Source organism: Thermobia domestica, chromosome 15 (assembly GCF_964235325.1).
Source record: "Thermobia domestica chromosome 15, izTheDome1.hap1.1, whole genome shotgun sequence".
Classification (NCBI taxonomy): Eukaryota; Metazoa; Arthropoda; class Insecta; order Zygentoma; family Lepismatidae; genus Thermobia; species Thermobia domestica.
The window spans coordinates 7,843,974-7,861,710 of NC_137468.1; the positions used below are offsets into that span (position 1 = coordinate 7,843,974).

General features: G+C 37.8%; 1 protein-coding gene across 14 annotated transcripts in view; it reads right to left on the reverse strand.

Moving 5' to 3' along the window:
• Nucleotides 1-17,737, reverse strand: part of RhoGAP19D (Rho GTPase activating protein at 19D) — a 510,472-nt gene that overhangs the window by 358,516 nt on the left and 134,219 nt on the right. The window lies entirely within an intron of this gene.

Below are 17,737 nucleotides of genomic sequence, written 5' to 3' on the forward strand. Positions count from 1 at the left end.
AGCTTTCACTGTATATTTTCCTACTTACAGTGGCCAGGAATTGTGAATATTTCTTTATAATTTATTTTTATCCTGTTTGATCTTGTGTGAGAATCAAATCTCGCAACTTCACGCACATCCATATTAACTAGAGTTTTGAATTTTTCTACAAATACGTAAATCAGATGACAATATATTATTTCCACATGTTTTTTTCCCTCTAGCTTCTCATTTTGCTGTAATATTTTTCTCTAATAATGTAAGCAACTTTATACCCCTTTTAGTTATGCAACCAAAACGCTCTAGAGTTGGCAGGTACAGCATAACATCCAGGATACCTTCGGAAATTCTGAAACCAGGAATAGGGAGAACATAAAACCATTGTGCGTGACTCATTGCAAAGGATCATACAGAGCGTCCAATGCTTTTACAGTCTTACACAATTCTATTTCTTTAATTTATGGCGGCACGATGGCTCTGTGGTAGAGTGCTTACTTCTGGTGCGTGGGGCCCCTGGTTCGATTCTCGGTCAAATAAATTTGTGGTGGACAACATAGTGTATGTGAATTTTCTCGGGAATCCTCCCATATTCTCATTCCACCATATTTTCCATTATCATTCACTTGCCTTAATCATCACTCTCCTTTAGTCTAAAGGACATAATCGTGGGATGTTAAACTGAAATATTTCAGTTCTTTTCTTTACTTTAATTTACCCCACAAAAAACACCGTTTTCTGCTTTTCAGTGCGTTTTATAAAAACACTACTCTTAAAAGTTTTTTTTTTCGGTTAACAATCTATGAACCCATTATATAACTGGGATAAAACAAAAAATCACGATCTTCCCGACAAAATATGTATGTTGGAAGAGCCAAATTTAATAGTCCGTCTAGTGTTATAGTAAAGACAAAATCTACACCAGCTGAGAACTAGGAAAAGTCCCAATTCCAAACAACAAAAGAGCGGGAGACATATCCACTACGACTTTCATATTCACATATTGCTTTCACTAATGTAGAGAAAAAACAACTTTCTGATGCTCGAGTACATGATGGGATATGAACCATCCACGGCAGCGCATGATCAACTGGATGGTAAGTGAGTAATACATCGGATACCAGTGTCCATTATTTCAGCTTTCTAGGTCGGACTGGCTACCTCTAAGGCTGTGTAACGAGATAAGACAATTTTAGTGACAAGATTCAGAACAAGACAGAAGTTTCTCAATGGAAATAGATACACTTTTCGAGACGAGACAGCTTTCTCAATGGAAATTGATACTTTTGGAGAAGAGATTGAGCTTTCTCAATGGAAACACACACATTGTCGAGACAACCGAACTTTCTCAATGGAAAAAGATACGCTTTTTGAGACGTGATAGAGGTTTGTCAATGGAAGACAGAACTTTCTCAATGAAACATGTACACGTTTCGAGAAGATACAGTTTTATCAATGGAAATAAATACATTTTCGAGACGAGATAGTTTTCTTAATATAAATAAATACATTTTCGAGACGAGACAGCTTTCTCAATGGAAACATACACTTCCGAGACGGCTCAACTTTCTCAATGGAAAAGGAAAAGATGAGACGACAAAGCCTTAACGACACTTTTCGAGACGACAAAGCCTTAACTTCTGTCTCGTACGCACCCCTAGCTACCTCGTAATTTGATAAACTTCCCAACTGCAACAAGATGGAAAGCTAATAAAACATTCTGCGTCTTTTCGGGTGTCAAATCTGAGATCACATCTACCAGGAGGGCGTGCGCTAACTATACGGACTATGAATATGACAAATTAACAAATGAACGAGCTCCTCACTCACGTACCTTTTTTACGAAATCAAACTCTAGAAAACAGCACAAGCTGTATACAAGGTGGTATCAAAAAGTTTCGAGACGAGTTTTGTTTCTTCCAAATGTGGGACCCAAACGAGGTCTCCCGCGCCGAAGGCAGTATGCCGTAACCACCATATAGCCACGAAGGAGCTGGCGGACACGATGTCCATCACAAAATGACATGGTCTATCATCAAAACACTCACTCACACCAAAGAAGTGAGTAACAACCACTTACGCATATGTTCCCCAAGGTATTCAAAAGATTATTCGTATGAATCAGAGTTGAGAAAATATGACTGACGTTTCACAATCCTAACTTCCAGTGACTTCTTCTATAATTGGCAACACTTCTCCCGTTGTATCGAGTGATTCCACGTAAGTGCAGGAGAATAAAACGGGGCGGGGATTGACTCACACGTCACCCTTATTCACGCCGACAAAACACAACACAAACGACATACATTGTTCGCGAATTTCACATATGATTGTGTCTTTGGATGCGCGTGTTCACTGCAATTTTTTCCCACGATATACAAAATAAATGAGATCTTCTTTTTATTATTCACATGGTAAGAAAGAATAAAGAATAAATGCGTGATACACACAATACGGTAGTCTTCAACTTTCGCTTACGATTCTTTTTAATTCAACAGAAACAAGCCTCCGGGTAAAGGAACAAAACTGTTAACAAGGGATATTGTGTTGTAAGTTGCAAACAAGATAGGAAGTCTTAATTGTTTGAAAAATGTAATGCAAGGATGTGTAACCTGTTTATTAATCCTCACTTTCTTTATTTTGAATTGCTTGTAGGTGCCAACCAAAAGTGGTTAATTTGCGTTAAATATCCTACTTTTATATATTACTAATTATCTGAAGCTTTTTTTTTTAATGAATACTCTTTTCAACCAAATCCAGGCCACTGACTTTTCTTTTATACTCTTAACCATAAGTGGCTCCGCGGTGGATGTGCTGCGGCGTTCATTGCTGGTATATGAGATCCCTGGTTCGATCCCTGCTTGCGGCAATGATTTGATGTATCTGGGCTGTCGGCATCGATGGTCATGTTAGCCTGTCACGTTTGAGGAATGACGTCCCTCGGCGAGCACACTATCCAGGGAAAGGGAAGGAAGAAAGCGGCCTGGGACCTATAAGTTAGGTACCATCCCGGCATTTGCCTGGTGTGAATGAGGAAAACACGGGAAAACCTCAATCAGGATGGCTGTCCTGAAAAAGCTTTTTACACTTTTTTGACCAAGTTCCCCCACCGGGAATCGAACCCGGGACCGCTCGCTTACGGCAATGAGTTTTGTGATACACAAACCACCGTGTGAGGGGTTCCTCTCGAGATTCTCCCATTTCCTCCGACATTCTTAATCCCACCATTTTGTGCATCATCATCATCATCATCATCGTCGTTTCACAGCCTCGAAGCATAATCATGGGACGTTAAACTCCAAAATAAAAATATTCATAAACAAAAGTTGACGGATTGACTGATCTGTGAATTTAACGTTTCTTTTAGCACTAAGTCTATATGAGACTTGGACCGACAGCTTAACGACGGATTCGATTCATATGAGCCAGTGGGGAATCGAAGCCATCTCCTGCACCAAAATCGGGCATGCTAATTATATAGCCATGAGGGAGCTCATAAACTGGTAACTTATCTTTAAATTAATTGCTGAAAGATATGTGATACCCATCCCATACGGTTATTGAAATAAAAAGATATTGACCACCGCACTAAATTTTAACGCTTCTATTTCTTAAAATAAATCACGTCACGATACAGCTATTATTGATGCATGTATTTATAAGATATATAAACAAAATCATCTTGTTTTTATTTAGTTACTAGCAGAATACCCGTTCTTCAGACGGGAAGAATAATTCTGTTTTGGACATAAAAAGTTGAATTTGGATTTAAACATCATCGGAAGTGTCTCTGTTTATTTGAGCGATCCCGAAAACTATGGATACACAACAACAATATCAGTCCCTTTCGATCATTTATATATACCCCTCTCCTAAGTTGCACTGTCAAAGTAAAATGATAAAACATCACTCCCAGGCCCGAACCTCATCAATGTTGAAAATTTGATCGAGATCGATCGGGTGGGTCAAAAGTTCAGTCACAAATACCGGTATATCTTTTTTATATAGAAATATATAGATTTATATTTGAAAAATGTGCGAAAACAATTTACTCCGAACAGTAAACTACCCTTTCTGCGTTTAGGAAAATAAGCCGTAACTTTTGAAAATGTCTTTCCGTCTCATTGGCAACCGTATATAATTCTTACAAACATTATCATCATCATTTACACTCTCCAGCAAACCACTCATTTTTAGGGTACCGAGTAACCCCCCCCCCTCAATAACCTTGTATAAATTTAAAATTTAAAATTTCCTTCAAGTAGCTCAACAGTCCCTAGTCAATTACACATACGCTAGGATGAATGAACAAACATCCAAAATTTACTTTTTCAGCATGCATGGGCTATGACACGTGAAAATCCGTTGAAATTTCTTTTCTTTTCTTTTTTTTTTTTTTACGATTTACCACTTTCTATCGTCGCCCGAGAGCAAATAATAATAATAATAATAATAATAATAATAATAATAATAATAATAATAATAATAATAATAATTCAGAAGTGTTCTGATTTGGAAAACATCCGAAAAACAATACATAACAAGAAGATCTTGCTTCGTGAAAAGATTAGGGATTCGATTATCTGTGCGTTTCAATTCGTAAAATGGATCAGGACACTGTCAACATGTAGTTGAATCCAGGAGACACCTCTTCCCAAGGATATTAGGATTAAGTTCCATAGGATTATCGTCATATAATCTCATCTAACAACCAGAAGTTAAAACATTTGATTTCTGCATTGGTAGAACAGGATGAAATTTTGACAGTCGAAATTCAAAGGGAAAAGGAAAACCTTAAGGACGAAATTCGAGTAATGAAAAATGCAGTAATGAGTGTTAAAAATATTTTAGCTCATTAAAAAATTCAATTTAAATTTGCTTTTTCACAATTAGAACATTCACAACAAAAGTTATCTTACTTTCTTATGCATGAAGGTCAACAGCATATATTGGAAACTATTAATAATACAGTGACTAATGAGTTTTCATTTCACATCCTAAGTAGTGATCAGGCATTACAATTTATGGATGGTTATGAAATATTGAAAAATAGTAATTATAAGCACGATTTAGGGTTATTTTTACATATTATCGTTCGTATATTTGATTCAGCTTAATTTTGATAGGAATAATTGAAAACGCCAATTTTGTATGAAAACATTATTTCAAAATGTTTAAAGTAAAATCGCTATATTCTTGTCACGAACCAGAAAGTATTAGGATTTCCTAAAGACTATATTTTTCAGAGTCCAAATTCCATAATATTGGCAAACAGGTGCGTCTCAAAGTCATTTTTTGTATTTTTCTCACACGTTAATAATGACTGAACAGTCACTATGTCTTAATAGGACAATCATTAAAAAGTTGTGGTCTACTTTCGGAATTGAAATTTTATTTTTGAATATACTGATTCTGGTATTTGTATTCATCGAAAATTTCAGGTTTCAAAACATTACTAGGTCGTGATATTGTGTTAAAGTCGAAATCATTTCTCATTGGTCAAAATTAATCAAATTTCATTGCTTATGAAAATTCACGCATGTAACCTTTGGAGATACCGCATTATAAACGAGGAAAATAATCTTGATAAATGGCACGAACAAAATGTTAAATTCAGTAGAGGACTGGCAAGAATTTCATTTGAATTTGACTAATTATAATGCAAACACTTGATAAATTAGAGGTGAATCTAATGAACATTTATACGAGGCACGTCCACAAACTTAGTGTACTAAGGCCCTAGCGGGCAGAGGCTATGTTGGTCACACTGCTGTGTAGCTTACAAGGGAACCTTCCGAAAATGATAGTTGCAGTGAAAGATGTGGCCTATGCCAATTGAAAGTGCTGTAACAGAGACGTTCATTCCCAAAAAATTAGCTGCCCATAGCAATAGGTTCAAGAAATATAAGGGGTGGAAGTTCGGGAAACAGCAAGGTTGGACAAGGAGGGGAAAGTGCAAATTCCGCAAAAAAAAAAAAGGGGGACACGGCAAAATAAAATGCTGACAAGTGATGTATAGAAAGAGACTTGTCACAATAGGGAACAAATGAAGGCCACCAGTGGGGTTAACAGTGTTGCCAGCTGCAATGTTTTGCAAAAAGCATTATATGAAGTGAGTGCAATATTCAGTGTCAATCTGTCATGTAGAACATAAGATAGGACGTGTATAATCAGTGGTGCAATTGTTCGATGAGACAATGGTCCAAACAGAAGATACATTTGCAGTGAGCACAGTGGAATATTGCCAATCCGTCACACATGGCACAATGATCGCCTGTGAATGTCTCGAAATAGTACTCTAGAGGTGTCGGAACCTTTGGTGGTCTTTCTATCACATATCCACATCTGTAGAAAGCAAATATAATCAAAGGCTTGGCCTGCTTTGTGTTGCTGTCTGCAGTACTATCACCGCCTACGTGATATATCCAGAGTATCCCACCTAACTCTGCGACTGAAATAGTTTCAAAGCGAAAAAATGTGACACATCCAGTTGTGCAGGAATGTACCTATGTCAGCGGGCGACAAACTTCTGTGAGACGCAATTGTCCCCAAGTCCCCCATCATAGGGACCCAGGGGCCAACTTCAAAATTTCAAATAGCACCATCGGTCGAGTTATATTTCTTTCGATAAATCTTGGAATATGCAACAACGCATATCAGAAATATTTACTATATGGGATTTCAAAATGGCCGCCAAAAATATCTGCTCGGTGACAAGAACAACGTGCATTTTTGGCGACCATTTTTGGCGATCCAAGCTTCATATAGCAAATGTTTCTTATAGGTGGTGTTGTATCCATCCAGAGAAATATCATCCGCCCCTTGTTCCCATTTGAAATGTTGAGGTTGACCCCTCGAGCCTTATGATGGGGGCCCTGGGAGACTTGCTTCTTACAAAGTTCTCTTGGCCATCGACATGAGTACATTCCTGTGCAATTGGATTTGCAACATCTCTTTTCGCTTCGCAGCAATTTGAGATCACAATGTTCGATGCCATGTTAAGACACAACATATATTTGTGGCGGCCAGTTTGAAAAACATGCTTCATGTAGCAAATATTTCCTATAGATATTGTTGCACATTCCATGATCTATCGAGAGAGGTACCACTCGGTCCCTGTTTCCATTTGAAAATTTGAAGTTGGCTCCTGGGGCCCTATGATGGGGATCCTGGGGGCACTTGCTTCTCACAGACTTTATCACCCCCTGACAGTGGTACATTCCAGCACAACTGAATCAGTCACATTTTTGTTCGTTTCTCAAATCTTTCAGGCCACAAAGTTTGGTGGGAAACCCTGTATACGACCCAACCATGACATAATGTTTACTTCTATTATAGGTTGTTGGCTCAACCCAACCATTTCATGTTCCCCGACTTCACATTGCCTCAATCACTCTAGCATTGATGCATTCCGAGTGATGCCTGTTGCCGGAATTTTCTTTTTGTGAAGCGAGTGGCCTAACTATATTAGACTTGTCTGAATTTTCATGGCCAGTGTTGCCAACTTTGGAACTCGTTTTTCTTTTCGACCCTAGGTACGTCGGTTTCCTGCATATTCGGTGCTTCTTGTTTTGTTCATTCTAATATGCACAGCCCGTGATCAAATGTGTCGCATTATGGGCGTCGTCGTCTTTTCCGTATTTTTCGTACTTCTGCTTTTTCTATTTTCTTTTGTTAGATTGTACCACTGATTATACACGCCATATCTTATGTTCTACATGACAGATTGACACTGAATATTGCACTCACTTCATATAGTGCTCTTTGAAAAACATGTACTTTTCATTGCAGCTGGCAGCACTGTTAACCCCACTGGGGGCCTTCATTTGTTCCCTATTGTGACAAGTCTCTTTCTATACATCACTTGTCAGCATTGTATTCTGCCGTGCCTTTTTTTTTTTTTTTTTTTTTGCGGAATTTGCACTTTCCCCTCCTTGTCCAACCTTGCTGTTTCCCGAACTTCCACCCCTTATATTTCTTGAACCTATTGCTATGGGCAGCTAATTTTTTGGGAATGAACGTCTCTGTTACAGCTCTTTCCATTGACATAGGCCACATCTTTCACTGCAACTATCATTTTCGGAAGGTTCCCTTGTTAGTTCCCACCATTTCCAGCGAGCCCAATCACGCGTCAGAATGACCAAAACTATGGCCATAATAACGTCTCCCGTAAAAGATGTCGATAAAATCAACTACCAAGTGCGAGTTTCGCAGTGTTATCCATTATCTCGTTGTGACGGGAAAATCTTCGTCTGAAGTTTTTATAAAAAATAAATAAAAATAAGAAGGGCAATTTAGAACAAGAGGAAGGGACTGCTAACGAAGGGAGTCTGCTTTCTGCACAAAAATACCAGACCGCATATCTGCCAATGCAACAAAGCAACTTTTGGAGCCATTCGGATGTTTTAAACCACACCGCGCATTCCCCTGACCTGGCACCTTCACACTATCATCTCTTCACCCCCCTGAAGATGCATATGAGAGGAAGTGAAGGTTGGAGGTGAAGAATTGGACAAAACAGATGGGTGGCGGCAGACTTCTTTGAACCAGTGGCGGCTAACGTTAGCGTTGCAGCGTTGCGCAACGACCAAAGTATTTCAAGAAAAAATATTATTATCAATAGCAGAAAAGAACAGAAAAAAAAATACTTTTTAATACTCGCATATATACACTTTAAATATTATATTTTTTACTTCTGTAACTGTCCGGTCCGTTAATCGTTTTAAAAAGCGAAAAATAATCCGTCATAGAGTCTCTAATTTATATTGTGTTGCAGCGAGCATACAACGACCAGATTCCTTCAGCGCGGCAATTGGAGCAAATGTTAAGTCTCCTTTCCCCTCTCTCAGAAGTTAAAGGGACTGGTCGTTGCAGTGCTTCTGCAACACAGCACGGTTTCCAGTGAACGAGAAGTTTTTTCGCGCTAAATAAGATTTCTGAATTTTCTTTCACTAGCAATTAACAAATGGAATTTGTTTTTATGCATTCATATTTTTAAATTGCGGGACCATACTGAAGCAAATCAATATAATGACAATTTAAAAAAGTGATTGCAGAATTACAAAACAACAAAGAAAATATCTAGTAGAGAAGAAAACAAATGAAAGTAGACTCGCATTTACACGTTAATTCTTAGCTTATATTGATAATGAAGGCTTCTTCTACAGTAATTTGTGAATCAAATATTAATAATCAGTACGTAGAATCGCTCCCCCTCCCCCCTGTGGATAGTATTTTAGTATAAACATATTTCTTTTATAAAATAAGTATATTTTATACTCTTGATAATTTCTACATAAAACTGTATGATGGGGAACGCCACATTGAATTTGGGACTAGTTAGCAATGCTCAGGGGCGTATCCACGAGGGGGGTCCACCGGGTCCGGACCTCACGAAAATTTCGAAACTTGGACTAACATTTGTAGACTTTCTTAACGAACTATACTTGTTTAACAGAGAAACCATTGATGTAGGCTAAATATTTTATTTTACGCCTCGTCATGTACTCTTTCTTCTCTTATAGAAATAATCGTTCTATCATTTTTTTTCTAAAAATATAGGTGACAGTAAGTAAGAATTACTTATCGTCTTTTCGGGTGCAGAATAAGGGGTTCCATATTATGTAGACGTATTGAACCTCCCTGAAATACTTTGGACTCCTCCCAGTTAACATTTCTGGGTGTAGAACTAGCAGTGCTGTTTGTTTTAATGTTCTTCGATTTTTGGCTGCTGTTACATGCTGATCTTTCATCTGGCGGGTTTCGAAGTTTCCTTTCCAGAACATATCACATTGGTAAGCATTGTTTCGCCTCATGTGGAAGTATATTGTATTCATCGTGCATTGCATAACAACCAAGACAGATGATTTGGAATGTAGATTTTTCTTTTGCGCGCATGTGTGTGTGTTGATGTATGAATATGACATTCGGAATTCATATACCAGTACCTCTTTTGTATCAGCTGTTTTGGTTTATAATTATTAGGTTTATTTTTTTTTTTTTTGTGCTTTAATTCTGTAAATAACCTACAAATTCTAAATGAATTTTATACCATGACTTCTATAAATAACTTACAAAAAAAAAAAAAAAAAAAAAAAAAACACTGACCAGCTTTCAACTGAGGAAAAATTTGCAATTAAGGCTTAGACAAAACAAGCAAAGGGCAATCTAGGAGAGTGTTCGAAAAAAAATCAGTTTAAATTTACAGGATATCTTATGGCAGTAGTGTTGTTTGCACCAGATATATTTCCTCAATTTATTTTAAATTTTCCTGAATAAACTGTTAATAAAGTGTGTTCAAAGTACATTTTTTTTTTTTTTTAATAAAACTAATCTTTGCTACGAACTCTCTTCAGTCAATGCTGAAGAGAAATTCGGATCACTGTCAGGGACTGAGTTTGCTAGAATGAATCGTTCGCAATAATCTAGAAAAAAATATTTAGTGAATCTACAAAGCTTCTGAAATTAATATTAACTGTACCTATGGCGTCAGCAAAAGACGAAAAGTTTTTTTCCACATGAGAAAGAATTGACACTTTTAAGGAATTGAATGTCCCAAGAAAGGTTATCACCATTGTTTATGCTTTCCATCGAAAAAGACCTGACAATAAGAATGCCAGAGTTCAACCAGCATGTATTCGACAGATTTGCTCCAATCAAAGAGAGGATAATGAACTTACTAATTAATTAAGGTGATTAATCGGATAAAATGTTCTGCATTTTTTTATTTTTTATAAACAGAATTTTATTTAATTTAACATATCTCATAGCATTTGCATCTAAAGTTATGCTGATTAGTCAATGAGTCAACTTTATATCTTCTGTCTCTTATCGTTCGTACTGCAACATCCGAAACCAGAATCCGCCGGCCGCCACTGCTTTGACCAAGGCATTAAAAAAAAATGATCCTTCGTCTCACTAAGTGTATCGAAAAGGATGGCGACTACATGAAAAAATAGTTCAGATTATGTACTGATGTAACCGTGCAAAAGTTTTGTTTCAAATACTTTTTTGAAACCTACAAAAATCTAGCAAATTTTTTTTCCAGACGTGCCTCGTATCTCAGAAAAAAATAAGAGTCATTACATAAAGATTCAATCACATTATTCTTAGTTCGATTATAGTTATACTATTATTAATAATGTTAGTGTATATTGAAATAAAGAAACAAATATTGGAAATGCTTAAAAATAATTGTACTTACCAATTAGATGGAACAGTAAACCAGAACCATTAATGGAATGTGGAAGTAAATTTGTGTTGAACGTAGGTGAAGATATTTGAAAATATTGTTAGTAGGAAGAAATCAGAAGTTTACATACCGACTATTAAAGCATGAACCATCACACTGTAGGCTAATCTAGTGAAGTATAAGTAATCATGCAAATCTTACCTAAAAGAAAAAAAGAAAAGAAAATTCAAATTAAAATTTTGTTTGGCTATGTGTGTGTGTTAAACTGTGTACTATTAACTAGGCATGATCAACATTATAGTTTGATATAACTTAATGGGAGTTTAACTCATTAGTATGTTATATACTGAATTTTCATTCAAAGACAGCAACCAAATGAAAATCAGTGTGAGCTGCAAATATATACTATGGAACGGTGTACGTCAAAGATTCTAACTTTCTGCTTTAAAGAAATGATTGATAACACAGCCACACACACACACACACACACAAATTAAAAGTTCCGTGTACCGGACCCCAGGGTGTAGATCTGAGGTATTTTGTTTCACAGAATCCAAATTTCGAAACCTCAGGAAGATCATTCGTGTCAATTTTTTGTTATAGGCGAAACATTTGAGCGACTTTGGATAGGGAGGATACACGTAATATACAGCCATACCAGAAAACGAAAGTTCTGTTCAGCGGACCCCTGGGTTTGGATTCGATGTATTTTGTTACTCAGAATCCAAATTTCAAAACCTCAGAACAAATCTGGGAGCTGTCGTCCTAGACGGATGTCACTGCTAACCGCCCATAATAGGACACTCCGGAGTGCTTTTTTGCCACCAATCACCGCGGATATACACTGAAAAGTTAGTATAACGTCATATGGTTAGACGAACCACGATATCAACTGTATCATGCCGACAGGAGGCACAGTGTGTGTCGCAAACGGCGTGAAGAGATGGATCCCGCATACCAAGAGGGCAATCCAAGGCGGTGAGGGTATCAATCATGGTACGGTGTGCATTTTTTCTGGAGTTTAATGTTCCCCCTCCTTATTCTGGAAGACACGTTGACTGTTCTGCAGGTATCGCCAGCTGATCGGAGGTCATCATCACCGGTTTGTGGCCTTTCAACGTCCTAACGATATTGCGGTCTTTCAACAGAACACTGCGCCGCTACATCGCTTCAATGTCCTTTGTGAATGGTTCAAAGTGCATATAACGAGGTCTAAAGACTGAACTGGCTACCCCAGGACACTGATATGATCTCCATGAAGCATATCTGGGATTCGTTGAACTCAAGCTCCATGTATTGGATCCTCGAATCATGAATCGGCTGCCGCTCTGCAGACTGTGTGGTGCCACCTGCCTCCGAAAATGTACCAAGGAATTGCAGACTCAGTTCTACGGAGTGTTGCTGAGCTTCGCAGGGCCAGAGCTGCTCAACCAGACAATAGATGGGTATCCAATGAATTTTGCTAAGTCATTGTACTTTGTTATACTTAAGAATGGAAAGTCGAGGAAGAAATACACCCACTGTGATACTTGTTACAAATCAATTACTAGTACTAATACAGATGGAGCTTTTAGGGGGAAGGGAATTACGAGCCCTGTGCTACAATCTAGGATCAGAGTAATGCTACAGTAGACAGTGAATACCATTCACTGAATCCGGTTGTTGCTAGATAGAAAGCGAAAACTACTGATATAAGGAGCCTACGACCTTGTTATCTATTTCATTATGTACAGATACACAAATGACGATGCTCCTTCTGAATCATCAGGTAAAATTACTTCTCCCAGAATCTGTACTTTCTGTTCAAAGACAAACCAACGACACAATTCAAAATATTTTATTTCAGTAGTCATTATCATAGGTATTCTGCTATTAATGATTGGTGAAAGTGATAACGAGACAAAACTTGAGGTACTTCCTCTAATCTCGAAAAGAGAGATATCGTCTCGGAAATTATTTCTGTTAGAAGAGCAATAAAATAATATGACTGTCTCGCTTTGCGGCCAACCTCATTAGTTGGTCGTTTCCCTCGATCTCAAGATGATTTCCTGCTCTACAATCTTCAGCTAACACTTTATCTTGAAGTCGAAATTTCTTGTGTTAACTAAATAAAATACCGGTTCTTCACATGGAGGAATGAATTTAGAGTTAAACGGCATCGGAAGTGTCAATATTCACCTCAGCGACCCCGATAACTATGGGTTGGACACCAATATCGGTCCTCTTCGACTACTTCCACACTTCATCTCTTCCCACCCCATCCCCATGCCGATGGGGGAAGAATTGTTTAAATAGAATCTGGTGTGTCACTATTCACCTGAGCGACTCCAAAAAATGTGTGTTCGATACTAATATTTGTCGTATCCCTACTCTTCGCCCCTTATATCATCTCCCCAGGCTGATAGGGGATGAATTTGGACGTAAACGTCATTGGAAGTGTCACTTTTCACCTCAGAGACCTCATAAACTATAGACTGGACGGTAACATCGTTTTCTTTCTTTCTTTTTTTTTTTTTTTTTAATTTTTACATCTTACCCTGCTGCTGAAAATGTGCTAGAAACCCAAGTTAGACCAGGTTCTACTCATGTGCCATAAACTTCCAACATCGGTACAACGTTCTAGGAAGAATTATATGTCAAACATCGTTACATTCATTTTTATTTATAAAGATATCGTCCATCAAAAATCTCACATATCACACACACCATGTCTTCCTATTTTGCCCCCTTTCCTTTCTTCCACCGCATTTTCTATCACATCCCTCATAATCAAGTTACTTCTATACCAATGTTCCAACCAGTGTTTTTTTTTTTTTTTTTTTTTTTTTTTTATAGTCTGCAGTCATTATTTTATGTCCCGTATTTCTAACGCCTAACATTTCCTCATTCGTTTTCGTTCGACCCAGCTAATTTCACTTTCCCTCCACATTTATATCTCGAAAGTAAATAATCATTTTTTAAACGTTTCTGCATAATGTCCATCTTTCTGCTTCCATGGAGTGCAATACTCCACATGAAACACTTTGTGGGTCTTTTTTTTTTTCCTCAACATTTTATTCAAGGATTCACAGTACAGACTTTTAAGGATCGTAGTAAGTGGAAGTTTTTCAGTTTGGGGCAAAGTCACCTGCCAGTAATGCATAACACACCAGGGGCAACTGTTTAAATTAAATAGATTAAGCAAGGGTTGCTTCCAAAATCTAAATCGGAATTCAAAGACAAGGCCAAAACTTATTTTATTCTCCCAAACAATCGAAAAAACTCTCAGAGTTTCATATATAACTCTAGATTCAGTCAATTACACTTGCTATTAGTCTACAAGGACACATGACTCATAAATTTTATGTATCTATTAAAGTTGGTCTCTACCAGGGATGGACAAAACAGGTTTTTATTGTAAAACCGGAAACCGGTTTCTAGAAAAAACGAAACCCGAAAACAGACATTTCGGTTTTCCCCAAACCCAGCTCGGTTTTTCACCGAAACAGGTTTCAGTTTTCTCCAAAAACCAGTTCAGTTTTTCACCGAAACCGGTTTCGGTTTTCTACAAAACCGGTTCGGTTTTCTCCAAAAACCGGTTTCGGTGAAAACTTTTGGAAAACAAAACTATTTCTGCGGAAACGGAATCGGTTTCCGGAGACCAACGAAACACTATTCTGGTCAGAAATTGATCAAAGTTTGAAAAAATCGGAACCGGTTTTGGAGAAAACCGATAACCGGCTTCGGTGAAAACCGAACCGGTTTTGAAGAAAACCGTAACAGTTTTTTTCTAAAAACCGGTTTTTGTGCCCACCACTAGTCTCTACATAAACAATAATAGAACTGATCGCCAACTGAAATGATGACAATTCGTACGGGAGAATGCTGGCTGCTACAGATCAGTTTGGTATTAAAAAACTACTTTTTCTCGATATTATATATATACACATCCCGATGTTCAGTTCGCTATTATTATACTCGATATTCCAAGTATTGAATATTTTACGAGAGAAATGAAAATTTTAAGTAGAGAGAAACTTGTGTTTTACAGCGTCAGAAAATAAAAAGAACTTCTACGCCCTTGAAAAGTAATATAATTAATTGCAGAATGTGATTGGTTCGTATCGAAATTACAAAATTCACCTTTTGTAGTCGCTAACAACGCTGTATACGGAGCGATGCATTTCCTTTCCGCTGTAACGAAGTTAATTATCGACGTTTAATGGGTTTCGTGTATCAACAAGCACTTTACGCTTTGAAGAATAAATTTTGTTCAGACACTAATTTGCTCTCTGAAGGGAATCATAAACTTAATTTTCCAACTCGCACAGAGCTTCCGGTGAATTAAATAAAAACTTCCCAATAGGTTATGTGCAGACTTTCTCTTTCCTTAAAGAGTTCCTGATCGCTGGGTCTTCGATACATCCTTGATATAGCTACTACAAACCACGTGAAGTAAACATATTTCACTTTCGTTAACTATGGGACTATTATGATTATTAATATAAGGGGATGTTTTGTGTGTATATATAAAGCTGTTTGTTTAATACAGAAATACAATTTTATGTTACAAACCAAACACTGTACATATTAAGCTTAACGACACCAAAATCTGAAACATTTGAAGTACCAAAAGCGATATTTGTAAGGAACAAATTTCTGCAAATGACAGAAGCAAGCAAGTAAAATTTTGATATCTTCCAGAATAATGGGCAGCAACAGCTATCGCAGCGAACATTCAAAAATTAAAATTCTTTCAATAATTCTTTTGCACAAGATTTATTGTATTATCGCTCATTTTGTACACGACATTTAAATCTACCACAACGATCTCACAGGCGGTAAACGAAAACAGTTGAGAAAAACAACACTACGGTCAAACATTAACCTCGTACGCAAAAGCCGCTTGGGAAACTGATTTGGGCAAGGATGTTATAAAATAAAATAGAGGATCTGCCCATATGCATCTTCATCATGTTAACTCAATGAAGCCAAAAAACAACCGAGCATCGCCTAAACCGGCACGTCTGATTGGCTACTCTCGCTTCCGCCATGATTGTTGGCTCGAAACATTGCGATCTTAGTGGCGCGCTGTGGGCAGAGTAGGTGTGGCGAAGCTTCACGTATGGCTTCACGATTTTGTGGTATGGGCAGATCCTCTATTTTATAACATTCTTGGATTTGGGAAGGTTTCTCTCTACTAGACCTACCGAGCGGGAGAAGTCTCAACTACGCCTAGGAATGGCCCCGTACTTTCAATCTGGTTTCTTTTGGGTCTCTTGTCATATAGTGTGCGTATAGGTAGCAGTTCTGTAGTTGATTTTTGCAAGTCTTCGTCGTGTTACGTTCCGTAATTTATGCGAAGGGTGGTACGTAGTAAGGTCCGTGTCGTTGCCCAGGCCCAGTTTGTGGACGGGTACCTTTCTACCATGTCCCAAAAATGCTCGATAGGGCTTAGGACGAGGACCGGATGTCTTTGCAGCCTCCTGAACACCACCTCAAACGTCTTCAGCGATGAACAAGTGTCAAGGGAATAAAGCAGCAAGAGGAAGGCGACAAGTGGAAACAACCTGTCTCCAACAACCGATTGCAGGCGGTTCGTACACTCCAACGGGGATGCATTTATTTTACTGGAGAAGGAGAAGGCTTGTCCCTTTTTCCAAATGAACGGCTACCGATGTGCTATTCGATCCTATAAATGCACGTCGTATCTCAGCAGGTACAACTGAGGAAGGCAGAACAAGGATTAACAAGACCATTTTGGAATTTCGGGGGGCCCTAGAAATGGGTTGGTCTCTTCCGATTTCTGGTCATACCATGGGCATCGGACCCTGCGGAGCTGGGACGTTTTCCACCACCAAAAGTGGTGTGTGAGGTTGCCCGTAAGACTCTTTCCTGCTAGAGAAGTTTCCTCCACTATTAGGTACAACTGAGAAATTAATTCACAAGCTAATCGCACAATGGGCGTAATCTATTACCCTACTTGTGATTTGGGCGTTTGCCTGGATCTCCTTTCCTCCCTCTGTCGCGAGGCCTGGAACGACTATTCTACTTGGCCTACCCGCGTGACGGTTCTGTATATACACAGATATTCTATTTTTACGTATTTAACATATTTTATATTTGATTATTTTCATACTGAAATGGATTGATATTTAGCGTCCTTTTCAACATCAATGCTATATAAGTCGTGGACACATAAAAGGTGCCCATTCACCTCTTTCAAAATGAAATGAATTTTATTCAAATACATTTGACTACAACCGTACACCTCATAATAATGAATATTTTTGTAATGTGCACCATATCTGTCAAAAATTTTACATTTTTTAAGAATATGATCTAAATTATAAATAAACGATTTTGTTTTGGTATATCTCGAATAAATTAACACTTTGAACTTTTACTGTTAACCAATTACACTGCACGTGTGATAGGGCGTCCAAAGAATACATGTACTCCCAGATCTAATTCAAAATCAACTACTTCTTTTATATAGGGTCTAACGTCCGTTTTAAGGACTATGATTATCATCAAGCATGGATCTAAATTAAGGCGAAATCTGGACTATTTTCTTCGGGAATGGAACTC